This window comes from Hyla sarda, chromosome 11 (genome assembly GCF_029499605.1).
Source record: "Hyla sarda isolate aHylSar1 chromosome 11, aHylSar1.hap1, whole genome shotgun sequence".
Taxonomy (NCBI): Eukaryota; Metazoa; Chordata; class Amphibia; order Anura; family Hylidae; genus Hyla; species Hyla sarda.
This window is the reverse complement of record NC_079199.1, coordinates 51,131,060-51,144,708: the sequence shown is the minus strand read 5'-3', so window position 1 is coordinate 51,144,708 and position 13,649 is coordinate 51,131,060.

Below are 13,649 nucleotides of genomic sequence, written 5' to 3'. Positions count from 1 at the left end.
ATTTGCATATGCCAAGTACCTACAGTACATCTGCCCATGTACAGTTATCTAAGTGCTTGAGCTTGTGTTGATGAATTTGAAGAGTATAAAAAAATAGCACTTTGTATTCAACCCCATGTGATGAATAGGCCACCAATTCAAGTGGACAGAAATTGATAATATTGAAAGCACAAAAGACAACAATGATTTCAGGAATAGTCCCATAAGTGCAAGCTCTTCATAGGACACCACAATAATCTCTAACCACCCGCTATTAGCTGTTACTGTATGTTTGCAGGAACCCCAAAGTGGCCAACAGCAGTGACCGCTGCAGGGTAAATGGAATATTACAGGTCCAACCATGTAATGGACAACAATGCAATAGATGGTGTTTTTTGGAAGCCAACTAGTAAACCCTCTCTACGGCATCCACAGGATTTTCATAGTCTATTTTCAGACAAGATTTTTTTTCCAACTTGGGTGGTAAGTAACCCAATAACTACAGTTGCCCAAGCCACGCTTTTCTAGCAATGGCCCCCCGAATTAATGAATAAAAATGTTCTCATATTTGGCTCACCATGTGTGTCAGTAACATAGCTCATAGCACCCTCGTTCATTATGTTAAAAAAAGACAAATGTCCATCATGTTCAACCTATATTCCTACTGTGTTGATCACAGGAAGGCAAAGAGCCTTATGAGGTTGATGCCTGAAATAAAGACTGCCTTTCCATGCCTAAAGATGACAACACCCTACAGCATTTTTCATTTTACCAATCTTCTTGGTAATGTTGGTTGTTGTATAAGTTGCAGATATAAAAGGACAACATACAGCTTACAACACCCTACTCAATTTTCTTTCTACCTATAAAGGATCATCTTTTTAGAGTTCTTGGTTTGGTTAAAGACATATGAGGACCATATAGAAATCTTATAGAAACCTCAACATTCTTTTTAATTTTTTATTCCACCAATGAAGAATCTCCTTGGTCACCACAATTCCTGATAACTGTAAGAAGACACCGCACAGGGGTGATGATAGTTTTTGATTAGGTTGTAGCCGTAAATGGACAACATAGCTAGCAATAGTCTATTATTTTATACCCAATTGGTTCTGATGGTTCTTTCTCAGTTTATGTTCATCCAGTTGGCATATATCAACAGATTTTGCTTCTTGTATCGGCGACTTATTTGATGGTTTTGTTATTACTATCTCGTAAAAGCGGCAAAGAGGAAATAATTACCACAAATGCCAGCTTTATATGCCTTCCTATATTACCTAGAGAGTCTGGAAATAGGGAGGACCTGTCAAACCACATCCCTTCAATATTTATGGCTATAAACATTGCCAATAATATTCTATATTGAAGTGATCACTCGAAAAATTTCAAGGACTTCTGTGAAGAACATTTTATCATACTGTATATATAGCAAAACACAAAAAGCCGCAGAGAAGACGAGGGCTGCGGCTTGTGATCGTATGTTTATAAAATAGCAGACTGGCTCTTTGCCTAAATGTATTTGGTCCTCATCCAAATGAACTTCAAACGATAAGCACAAGGCACAAGAGGATTTCGAGCAGCGCTCCAGCAATTACATATAAAGAAGTATTCAGGGATTTCTTGTATATTTTTATTACTTTCCTCCCCTCTCCATCCTTCTGTGTTAAATTTTTAAGGATATGAAAAAAAAACATGATCATAAAAAAGATAAAGAGAAATAACAGACGTATGTTAAAGGGAAGAGCAGCACAAAATGTGTCCTCCTTTAGTTCTTACTTGTTGTGCATGTAAATATTATGGCCACCATAAATATGATATATGGACGTTCCTGTGGAGATAGTGCTAACGTGAGAGAAAAAAGAAGGAAATTATCATCATGTGCGGAGCAGGGAGGGATAGTTGGTTTACAGAACACGACCGTGTTGTTTAGCATATGTTAGCCCCATTTACTGCAGACGTCTAACTTTTATTACCCTTTACTTCCTATCCATATAAACAGCCATAAAAGTAGTCATCCCTGTAGAACCATACTCCAATCTGCCATAACATTAGAACCTCCTGGCTATTATTGTGTATATTCCCCTTCGTACAGCCAGAACAGTTCTGACTTGTGAGTGGTAAACACTGTTGCCTTGTAGCACTGGGGTCCTGTGTTCAAATTCAACTAAGGACAACATTGTAATGAGTTTGTATGTTCTCTCCATGTTTGCGGGGCTTTCCTTTGGGTACTCTGACTTGCTTCCACTCTTCAAAACATACTGACAATGTATATTGTAAGCCCCAATGGGGACAGGGACCAATTTGAGTGTACGATGTGGAATATGTGTGTGCTATATAAATAAAGAGTTATTACTTGTCAAGGAATGGATTTGAAATGTCCCAGTACAGAACATCGTTTTGTACTACCCTTAGGCCCTGTCAGGTTGAGTCCCAACCTGACAGGGCCTAAGGGTAGTACAGAACCATGCTCTCCTGCAGTATCTCCCCTGCTGTTATTATACGTGTCTGTTAGGATTCGGCTAGCTGGATGTGGATCCTCTGTGTCAGCGAGGGATTGGCGTGGACCGTGTCGGTGGACCGGTTCTAGGGTTGCTACTGGTTTTCACCAGAGCCCGCCGCAAAGCGGGAGGGTCTTGCTGCGGCGGTAGCAACCAGGTCGTATCCACCGGCAATGGCTCAACCTCGCTGACTGCTGAGAAGGCGTGGGACAGAAGGACTAGGCAGAGGCAAGGTCAGACGTAGCAGAAGGTCGGGGCAGGCGGCAAGGTTCGTAGTCAATGAGGATAGCAGAAGATCTGGAACACAGGCTTTGGACAACACTAACGCTTTCTCTGGCACAAGGCAACAAGATCCGGCAAGGAAGGAAAGGGGAAGTGAGGTTATATGGACAGGGAGCAGGTGGAAGCTAATCAGACTGATTGGGCCAGGCACCAATCATTGGTGCACTGGCCCTTTAAATCTTAGAGAGCTGGCGCGCGCGCGCCCTAGAGAGCGGAGCCGTGCGCGCCAGAACATGACAGCAGAGGACCGGGACGGGTAAGTGGCTTGGGATGCGATTCGCGAGCGGGCGCGTCCCGCTATGCGAATCGCATCCCCATCGCGAATGTCAGTGCAGCGCTCCCGGTCAGCGGGTCTGACCGGGGCGCTGCAGAGAGGAGAACGCCGCGAGCGCTCCGGGGAGGAGCAGGGACCCGGAGCGCTCGGCGTAACAGTGTCATTTACTGTCATAGGATTATAGTCAGTGTTCTGATGTATAGCTAGTCTTGAGGTTCTGTGAGATGTCTGAAGGAATGTGGAATGTCACATGTTATGTTATGTTGTCACATGTTGTTACCCAGAGAGCACCAGCTTAACCTATGACCCGCAGCTTGACCAATGGGCTTTGGCTCAGCCCCCCCTCTATACAAGTCTGAGATCTTTGTGTTCCTGCCACCTCTCTGGAAATCTGGCCTAGCTGTGAAGATAATACCATCTATCTAAACTCAGTAAAGCCTCTGTTAAACCATAACTGGTTGTGGACTCTCCTTTCACTACCTAGCCATTGGAATACCGGAGATACCGTTCGTGTGGTTCCGCTACCCAAAAAACCACTCTGGCGTCACAAACACTAGGGGTTAACAGCACCTTGTCCCCGGAGGTTAATACCATCTTGCCCCTACACCACTGCACCCAGTGGTCCCGCCATACACCATGGGTCACCACAGATTCAAGACCTTTGAAGGTTTCCTGTGCCACTTGGTCATGTTCCAATTCTAATGGTCTTGTGCCAATTGTAGGTGCTTTCATAGGTGGACAGGTGTTGGTGTGGACACATTGACTGGCATGTTAACCAGGAAGCTGTAATGCCCTGTGTGTCCTTATACCTTTCTATCAGGAACTCAGCAATTTATTCTACAATAGCTCTTCTGTACGAACATTGTGGGTAATTATTGAATCTTAGTAATTTTTTTGTCTAATTTGAAGCTATTTTTGAGTAAGCAGTTTATCTTAGACCAATTTATGAATTTTAAAGACACTTTTATCCTCAGCGAAACGCGTTGCATCTTGGTCATTAAAGCTGTGTTTTATCTATCCTTGCTGTGCGTTCTTGGGTTCCGTCAGCACCACGTTGAGCTGGACTGTTACCGTTGAAGCCTATCCCATTTACAAGTGTACTTGAGCTGAAGGGCAGCAGACAGTCCCACTATACTATTTTGTGTTTACCATTGTTGTGTATGACACTACACAACCATCTAGGGTGAGTGGCTTTTATGCATTTCCCCTACATTAGATTTCTTAAGTGTGAATTACACCATGGAGCGTTCTCACCTTCGTTTTTAGATTATTTCCACTACGACATGAGAGATACTTTGAATATTCATGTGACTCCACATTGAGTAAATGCCGCCCAATAGAAGCTGCAGGCTGCTGGAATCTTATCGTTTCTACACAGGAAGGGTTTTGAGATTATTAGGGTAATAGATCTTTGACCCCAGTCAAATCAGGACCACATTCTAACAAATATGAAGCTAATGATATATGTATGTAGATTTGTTTTTCCCAAACAGTGGTGAACAATTGTCTCACAACCATAGCCGATGTTTGATGTTCCTTTGGCCACAGTCCAAATTCCTCTCAATGAAACATACAGCAGATTTAACTTCTATCTCTTGATTTCACAAACACCTACATCACTGACATTTTCTAGCAAGGGCTTTCTGATTTTCTGCCTGCTGTCGATGGCCGCCTGCCATCATTCCTAAACTGTTCAATGCTTAAAGATTTTTTGTGTTTTTTACTAATGAAAATGGCTGTGATATTTTATGTAGAGGATTTTACGCAGAAAGAAGCAAGCCAAAACTGTAGAACCCGATTTCGCTTAGAGCTTCACACGAGCTGGGTAATGGCACTGTTATAGGAGAAAGGATAAGGAACAAGTGGTGTTTTGGCACCATTTCAGCAGAGTATGAGGAGGTAGGAACACTGAGATGATGTCAGGGTAGTCCAAAATACGTTGCAACTAGCAGTAAGATTACAAGATGGCAGGTAAGCCTATAATTGTTTACATACAGGCCAATCAGGAGACAGTATAGGGGTGTGTCTAAAAGGATTGGTAAAACTCTATGCACTACCTTGTGGTCAAAATCTTGGAGAGACAAGCTGACTAGTGAGAACAAAACACATCACTATGAAACTACAGATCCCAGACATAGAAAGATTTCACACTACAACACAAAGCACAGCATTGTAAAACACAAAGAAAAGAGGTAAAAATTCCTTCCTGACTCCAAATATGAAGGATAAACCCCTGGATCAATGTTCTGTCCCTATAACTCTAGTATCCATATCCTGTAATTATATTACTCTCCAGAAATGCATACAGGCCCCTTTTGATCTTTTTTATTGAATTCCCCACTCACTGCTCTGTGCAGAGAGCAGATCGCTCACCCCCTGCCAGGCATTTGAATATTCATTCCGAGGGCAAGCCAGATGGGAAATGTGGAGGAGGCAGGGAACGTGGCAAGCTGGCTCCCCGCCCCCCAGTGCCCAGGACTGTGCAATACAGCTAGAAGAAAGAAGACGCATAACTCTACTGGACTGATTGCTGTAAGGACTTTTTCTATTTTTGATTAAAAAAATAAATAAAAAACAGAAACAGAGACACAAATCCACAATTTGTATTGTGATCTAATTGCTTCTCAGCATAATTTCAAAAACTAACAGGTTGTTTATACATTTTGATCAAAAAGTAAAGCAGATCAGCAGTAGAGTCACACCCAGGTCAGGCGTGTGTTTCTCATATAGTAACACTTGAGTATGAGCTGATTGGCTAAAGGCACACTGGTGGCTCATGATGCTTTATTGCCAATCACAGTGCCCCTTTTATAGGTATTTCCTAATATAGTAAAAGCTCATTATTCTTCTACCCAAGGGCAGTTGCATAGTTTAAAGCATCACTGGGCGCTGGCCGGAACTAAGCTAAATGTTAACTAAAACTAGGAAAACAAGCCGGCGCCATATGAGCTAGGCATCACATGTAAAAATACAGGGAACATAGATATCAAAATATAATTTTCCCAACAACCAAGTATATTGGTGAAGGTGAACAACTTGTCAATTTCTCTTTAACTTGAAGTATTAGACCATGACCATTAGACCAGAGGAAAGAGCAGAGACACATCCAGGAGAGGCAGGACATCCAAAGCTGGTCTCCCAATAGGCCATATATACTGTATCTCTTCCTAAGGAAAAGTAATTATGGGCCATGGTGATAGTCTATATGATTACAGAAACCATGTTCTTGGCTGACTTTGGGTTAAATATTGGAACAGCTGGAATATGCATGGATATGCCAGACACACTGTTAAATATCACCGTAATGCAGACATTGGGTCAAAGAACCAGGCATGGCCCTGACGGTACAAACAGATCAACAACAATAACCTCCAGGCCTCCTTTCTAAATGACCTAAAGGCCCTGGATCTGTGTGTAAGTGAATCCATCACCTTTTAAGAAAGAACATCTTTATGAAATGAAATATGATATCTATATGATGCTCTTTCTAAATCTTATCAAGCAGCTACTTAGGGATTTTAAATTCTATAGTCACTTTATATCCAGCTCTCAATTGAGTTGTTGTAAATTTCTTGAAAAAGCCGGGAGGCAAAACTGTTGGCATTTCTGCTGTGTGGAGCGTCTGTGATTTTATGATATGCTGATGCCCAAGAAATTCATCTTGTGAGTATAATAAAGATATAGGTTAGAGTTTAAAAACCACAGACCCTTCCCTGCTTTCCTCCCACCCTCCTATAATCCTTAGAAAATGGCTACACATCTCACTGTGTAATATGGGATAAAGGAGAAAACCTCTATGCAGATAATACTTTGTTCTATGCAGGATATTTCATATTGTATATGGTGTGAAACTGCTCTTTTATCTGTGGATTGCTAACTTGATGCATTACAGTATGTACAGTGCTAGCTTTGTGCATTGTGTTAAAGTGCACAGATTAATTGGAAATAATGGGTGTTCTCAATGTCCTAGTATTTGTGTTACATCTACATTACATATAAGAATGTTATATGGATGTGAGATACATTTCTTTAAATCTGCATAAATTAGTTGGCTTTCTAAACTGTCTTGTACTTAACATTACATTAACAACATACACTGAGGTCTAAATAGAGTGTGAGAATAAAGATTTGCATGTACCTTAAAGTGCAACTGTCATGAGTTTTAACCCCCATAAACCAGCCCCAGCTTGACAAAGTTGTTAGAAAGAACAGTCAAAGAGGTATTCCAGGGAAAAACTTTTTTATATATATCAACTGGCTCCAGAAAGTTAAACAGATTACTTCTATTAAAAAATCTTAATCCTTTCAGTACTTATGAGCTTCTGAAGTTAAGGTTGTTCTTTTCTGTCTAAGTGCTCTCTGATGACACCTGTCTCGGGAAACGCCCAGTTTAGAAGAGGTTTGCTATGGGGATTTGCTTCTAAACTGGGCGTTTCCAGAGACAGGTGTCATCAGAGAGGACTTAGACAGAAAAGAACAACCTTAACTTCAGAAGCTCATAAGTACTGAAAGGATTAAGATTTTTTTTAATAGAAGTAATTTACAAATCTGTTTAACTTTCTGGAGCCAGTTGATATATATATAAAATTTGGTCCACAGGTCCCAGCACTGAGAGCCCTTATTACTTTACTGTACTGTAGAAGAATAAACGGCACCCGTTCATCTATGCACTTACAGCAAGCACTAGCTCTCTTTCTGCTAGTACTTGCTCCCTATAGCCCAATGCTGTAGCGGAATGATCTGGATTGCATTGCATCACAGCAGTAGATGAGACGGGCGGTAGGATCATTCCGCTACAGCATTACGCCGCACATTGGGCTATAGGGAGCAAGTACTAGAAGAAAGAGAGCTAGTGCTTGCTGTAAGTGCTGGCTGCCCGCATCACCGGAGTGCATAGATGAACGGGTGCCGTTTATTCTTCTACAGTACAGTAATAAGGGCTCTCAGTGCTGGGACCTGTGGACCAATCACACAGCATCCCCACCACTGACATCCATGGGATAGGCGTGGCGACTGCGGGCATAGCCACGCCTATCCGTCTGTTGATGACTATCGTTAAAAGCATTTTTTAGCATCATTAAAGCTGCTAGAAAGCAGCATTAGGTATGATTTAACTGTTATTTCTAACAACTTTGTCAAGCTGGGGCTGGTTTATGGGGGTTGAAACTCATGACAGTTGCACTTTAAATTAGATGAATGATGCATTAGTCACATGATGTTTCCCACCCAGTTTCTATACAGAAACCTCTGGAAGGCTTTGGGAAGAGTTCCTAGTCAAGCCTCCTTGTCTATAGAAGACTGGGCCCAAACCAGTTAGTTCTAGTCTTTCTCGGTCCATCAAAGTGTGAACATTTCCTAGCCCTACTTCTGAGATGTATACACCTAATCTAAAATGTTACTCTTATGTTAAATCCTGTTCAATATAAAGTCTGCGACAAGCAAGTCTTTGTTCTGTTCCAGTTGCAAATTCCCTTATCTGAGATAGATTCAGGCCATGTCTGCAGTGATTGCAGCACTGGAGGATTTCACCCAAAATTTGACAAGGCGAGATTGCAACTCCAAGGAGTATCTTCTTAGCCAGAGACAAATAAAGTTAAACAAGGATCCCTCTGCTTACACAAATTTCTTCAGTGACCTAAGGTCAAAGTTAGTGCTCTGTGGCTCAACACATCACAGACGTTTCCTGCGTATGTCCTACTCATCGAAGTATTTTGCCTCAAAATCTGTGAGTGAAAAGCACCAGTATTTGCACCACTGTGAGCCAAACTGTGAAGGCCTCCCACAGTACAAGCAAATTCAAATGTTTCTACAATTGCATCTGCTATAATAACTTCACTTACACATGCGAAAAGCACACCATAGACTTTCCACTCCAGCATATCTGCAAAAAAAGCAACTTTCTAAGGGACAGTGACCAAATATTGATTTATTTGCCTTAAAGATTGTAACATTCAACTCTGTGGATTTGCCCAAAAGATTCAGTAAAGTTCAGTGTTCAGAGGTCTTATTCTTGTATTTTGTCCTACAGGGATAACATGTCTGGCAAAAGGGTTGTTGGACTCATAGGGAGCTACCAAGTTAGTTGCACCACCCATCCATGTGACATTGCCATGGACGTCTCTACGGGACTTCTAGTCTAGATAGAACAACACTCCTCATCCCCTTGGGTAACACATCTAGATTTTTTTGAATATAGATAATTTTGGAATATTAACAATTCATTGGAGTAAATTGATTATATTGTGTCTCCAGGATTATTTTACTAAGGGCCAGAAACAGAATACTGGCAATATTCCTGTTAAAGCATAAGTTTAGTAGTGGTTTGCTCTATTCTCTGACAATAGGGCATCTCTTTCTGCTTGTGGAAGATCGTACTAGTAGATCTAACATGGAAGATACAGAAGCTTTCAGAAGGTCCCTGGCTGTCATGTCAACTATTTAGCACTCCATGATTGCCTTGTGGGGATGCTGATCGTAACCCTGACAATGCTTGCATGGTGCCATTAATGTGATTAACTGCAGAATTTGGGGGCTAAATGACCTACATGAGAGCAATCTCCAATGCAGGTGACTGACGGAGTGTCAGTGTGTCAGCTGCAGATAACAGTTGGCACATACTGTCACATATAGAAGGGGCTATTGTGATAGATCTATTACTTAGAATTTATTTTACTGATTAGAGATATATACTGAAATATTGTCTCTTTTTAAATCTTTTTCTATTTTATGATTGTTATTTTTATTTATTTCATATTTTTGTACATAATATGGGTGCTGCCATCTTTCTTGAGCTGTTTCTAACAGCATTTTAAGATATGCTTTACAGCAATACCCATGGACATAGGCAACAATAGACAGGAGCTGTTCCATTGACATAAATGGGAAACGTTACTGGGCATACTTTGGGGCCTTTTTTTAGGTCATTCTACAGGAAGGGGGTGGGGAAGAGCTTTGAGGCTTATCTAATATTTTACTTATCTACCAGTGTTACCATTTACTGTAATTCTGTACAGATCATGTTCCAGCAGTCTCTTCATTATCAACACAGACAGAACAGAAAGTTTTAGCTTAATTTAAGGTTTATTGATGAAAATGAAAATTACAGGATTATTTAATAATATAAATAGTCAAATAAAAAAAACTGAAAAAATAATCACCAAAAATTCCAAAAAATATGGTTAATATAAAAAACTTTATTCAGAAAATAGTTCAATTTTGTGATGACACATTCCCTTTAAGCTTTTCTAAGTGGAAATATTTGCCATCCATTTCTTTCTTGGATAGCAATTATACGCAGAGCAGGTGCCCTGCTGGAAGTTTTTCTGCCATTTGAGAGAACAGAGCGGGTTATTATCTGGAGCTGGAGAAGATAGCGGTTCTCTGTGCAGAAGAAAGCGCCTGGTCTTGTATCAGTTCTCCGCTTCCTGTAGGTCACCTAATTGCCGTTTCTTTAAATCTTCTGTCAGATGTTATTTCAATGAGTCTCCTGAAGGCTTTTCCTACCTCGACGTTCTCTCCAGTCTCACTTTTTCTTCACAATGAATTTAAGCTTCTTCTATATTCGCAGCATTGTGTGGTCTCTGAAGGATCAGTCATGGGGCAAGTGATGCAGCAAGACCCCTCTTTGATTATAGATGACCTGCTCGATGTCAGATTAGGTAGATATCTCCACCACTGTGAACCTAAACGATACAATATAGCGGATGAATAACTCTTTCCAGTCATGGTGTCTGACTCACCTAATCTTTCTCGAATTCCCAAACTGAGATCGTTCATGTGTTATCTGTTACATATAACGCTGCATAAATTTAGGGGCTGAGATTTTATTTATCTGGCAGATGGAAACTGGGAATTTATTCCTTCTTGCTTATGAAATATTTTTTCAAAGCTATTTCCACATTGCACTCATTTCAGTTCAATATTTCCCTGAATTATGCTGTGTATTTGGGATATATTAGTGTATATGGGAATTATTTGAATTATCTTGAAAAAAAACCATGAATGTTTCACAACTACTGCTACTTTGCCTTGCATGTATCTGTGTTCTCAATGGGGAGAGATGCCCCCAAGCTACTGCCAGCCGCCTCTGGCAACATCCAACATTCCTGATGCTTTTTTCTCCAAATATCTGAGGAGAGTCAGGGCACCTTCATACACATTAGATAGTTAATCAGTCTTATTGAAATCGGTAGATTTGGCCAGTTTTCCAATTTTGTCTATGGCCAATTTTACAATATGGCCCCACACAGTTCTATTGGTTCCATATTATAACATGAAGGTAGAAGAGAGCCATAATTCACCCCAAAAAATAAGCTCCTAGTACTACTATTCTCATTTTCTCATAAAGGCATGGACACAGACAGAAGAGGGCACTTTGTAAGAACAGAGGCCTGCTCATGGTTTACATAGGGTGGGGAAGGCAAACTGGAACCCAAGAGCATGTGGGAGGGGCTAGCGCCATAGAGAGCATTGATGGTTATTATGGATGTCACAATATATCTAATGCAGGACATGTATGCTCAATACAAATGGTGAGCTTTAATAATATGCCCATATTCATTCTGATGGGTTCAGTTTGCTTCTTGCTTGACATGTCCTACTCTAGAAGATAGAGGAAGTGTTCTGAGTGGAGGCTCCCTCTATGAAGGGACATATGAATGGTGTTGTGTTGTAAGATTGGCAAGTGGCTGTAATCAAAGTCATCCATGATGTGCTTATAGTTGTGGTCATTATAAATCCTTCCATGATGTACTCATAGTTGTGGCACCTTCTATTAAAGGGGCATTCTGTTTAATATTATTTTTCTTTTAATTGTGTCTAGGCAGGTGCTATAGAGAAAAGATGCCATACTTACCTTCCTCACTCTCATACCACCACTGTTATCATTGACCTCTGGTTCTACTGTGCAGTCCTTCTGGGGGTTAGTATGCAGAACTTTCTGCTCAACTAATCAATGTCTGAGGCAGGACAGCACTGTGACTACTGGCTGAGCAAGGAAGTCCACCCACTGGAAATGCTGCGCAGTCGGACCGGAGCTCTGTGATACCAGCAGAGGCAAGAGGGTAAAATTTGTAAGTATACTACTATTTTCTTTATAGTACCTGTCTGAGAAAAATTTGAAAATATTAGACTTGCTATAGTACCCCTTTAACTGTGATGCAGCTGTGCGATACAGCAACTTTTGTTATAATCAAAGTTGCAGTGTAGCCCCAGCATTAGACAACCCCTGTAAAAATGGCTTTAAAATCTCATAAAAATTTACAGTACAGTTTAAAGGCAGATGGCTATGACGACCCTTTCCCAATACTTTGTGCTCTAGACAGTGTTACAGACAGTTTTTTTTTGTTTTGTTTTTTATAAAACATTCCTAAGTTAGAAGAGCTAAGGTTGTCATTTTCCACTGCTCATCATAATCTCATCTGTTCTCGATGTTTTCTCTTGAGATAACTATTGCAATCCTTTTAAATCATTGTGTTATCACAACACACTAAAGAAGCAATTCAATGATACATTTGGCTCTGTTATATCAGAAATCTATTAGAAATTGCTTAGGTGCACAGAACATCCTGCGCTGGTACAAAAATAGACCTGCCATGTTCTATAACAGCAATGCTAGAATTTACTTTCAACGTAAGGTAGACAAGAAGAATTTGATCACAACACAGAAGAGCAGTAAACATCAAGTCATGGTACTGTGCATATGTCACTTAGAATAGATTTACTGCTGTGAAGCCCAGAGCAGTAAAAAATCTGTATCTGACTAACACAAGACAGCAGTATATCTGTTGTCATTCTTTGAGGGACTCATCATTGTCTTCCCAGGAAGATAGATGTATAGACAATTGAATATATGCTTCAAAGAAATCTATGCAGCAAATATGTACTACACTGTGTGCAAGGAAAGCGGCTGCCTATTTACTAGACCTGCCAGGGTTTGTGCCGCTTTTTAATGAGCTGGTCCTAATATCAGCAAAAAGAGCATAAAATTAATATTTTAGGGTCCGATATTCCTATTAGAGTAGTATCTGTATTTATCTGCCCTATGTGGGGACAGAAATTTATAAGAAACCATCTTCCATATAAAGAGAGCCACAAAATATATTAGCTCCTTACATATATTTAACTATATAATAATAATAATAATTTGAATGGACAAATGTAATATTTTATTTAACCTGTAATGGCCACTATCAAAAAACGAGCAGCAGGTGACAATTGGTAGATTTCCACAGTAGATCTCATATTTAACTTTTGAATAAATTGTGGAAAGAGGATGAGTTTATCTAAAGTGGAGTACCACCTGCCTGTAACTACCTGAAGTCCAATCCCAGCAGTTTAACCCTCTACTTACATCACTATTGATGATGGTATGGCTATTGATCACTACAAATCTGCTTGCACAGACTCTCGGAATTTATAAATTCAGTAAAAACCTTTTTTTTTCCTATTGTGCTGTAGGTTTTATGGTAAAATGAGGGATGTCTTTAAAAGTGCAATTTGATCTACAAAAAAAGAAGCCCTCGTGGTTCTGCATATGAAAAAATAAAAGGGATAGACTGACCATCTGCCATGTACCATTCATAATACCAGTGACTTTTAATGCAGCAGAGAAGCCC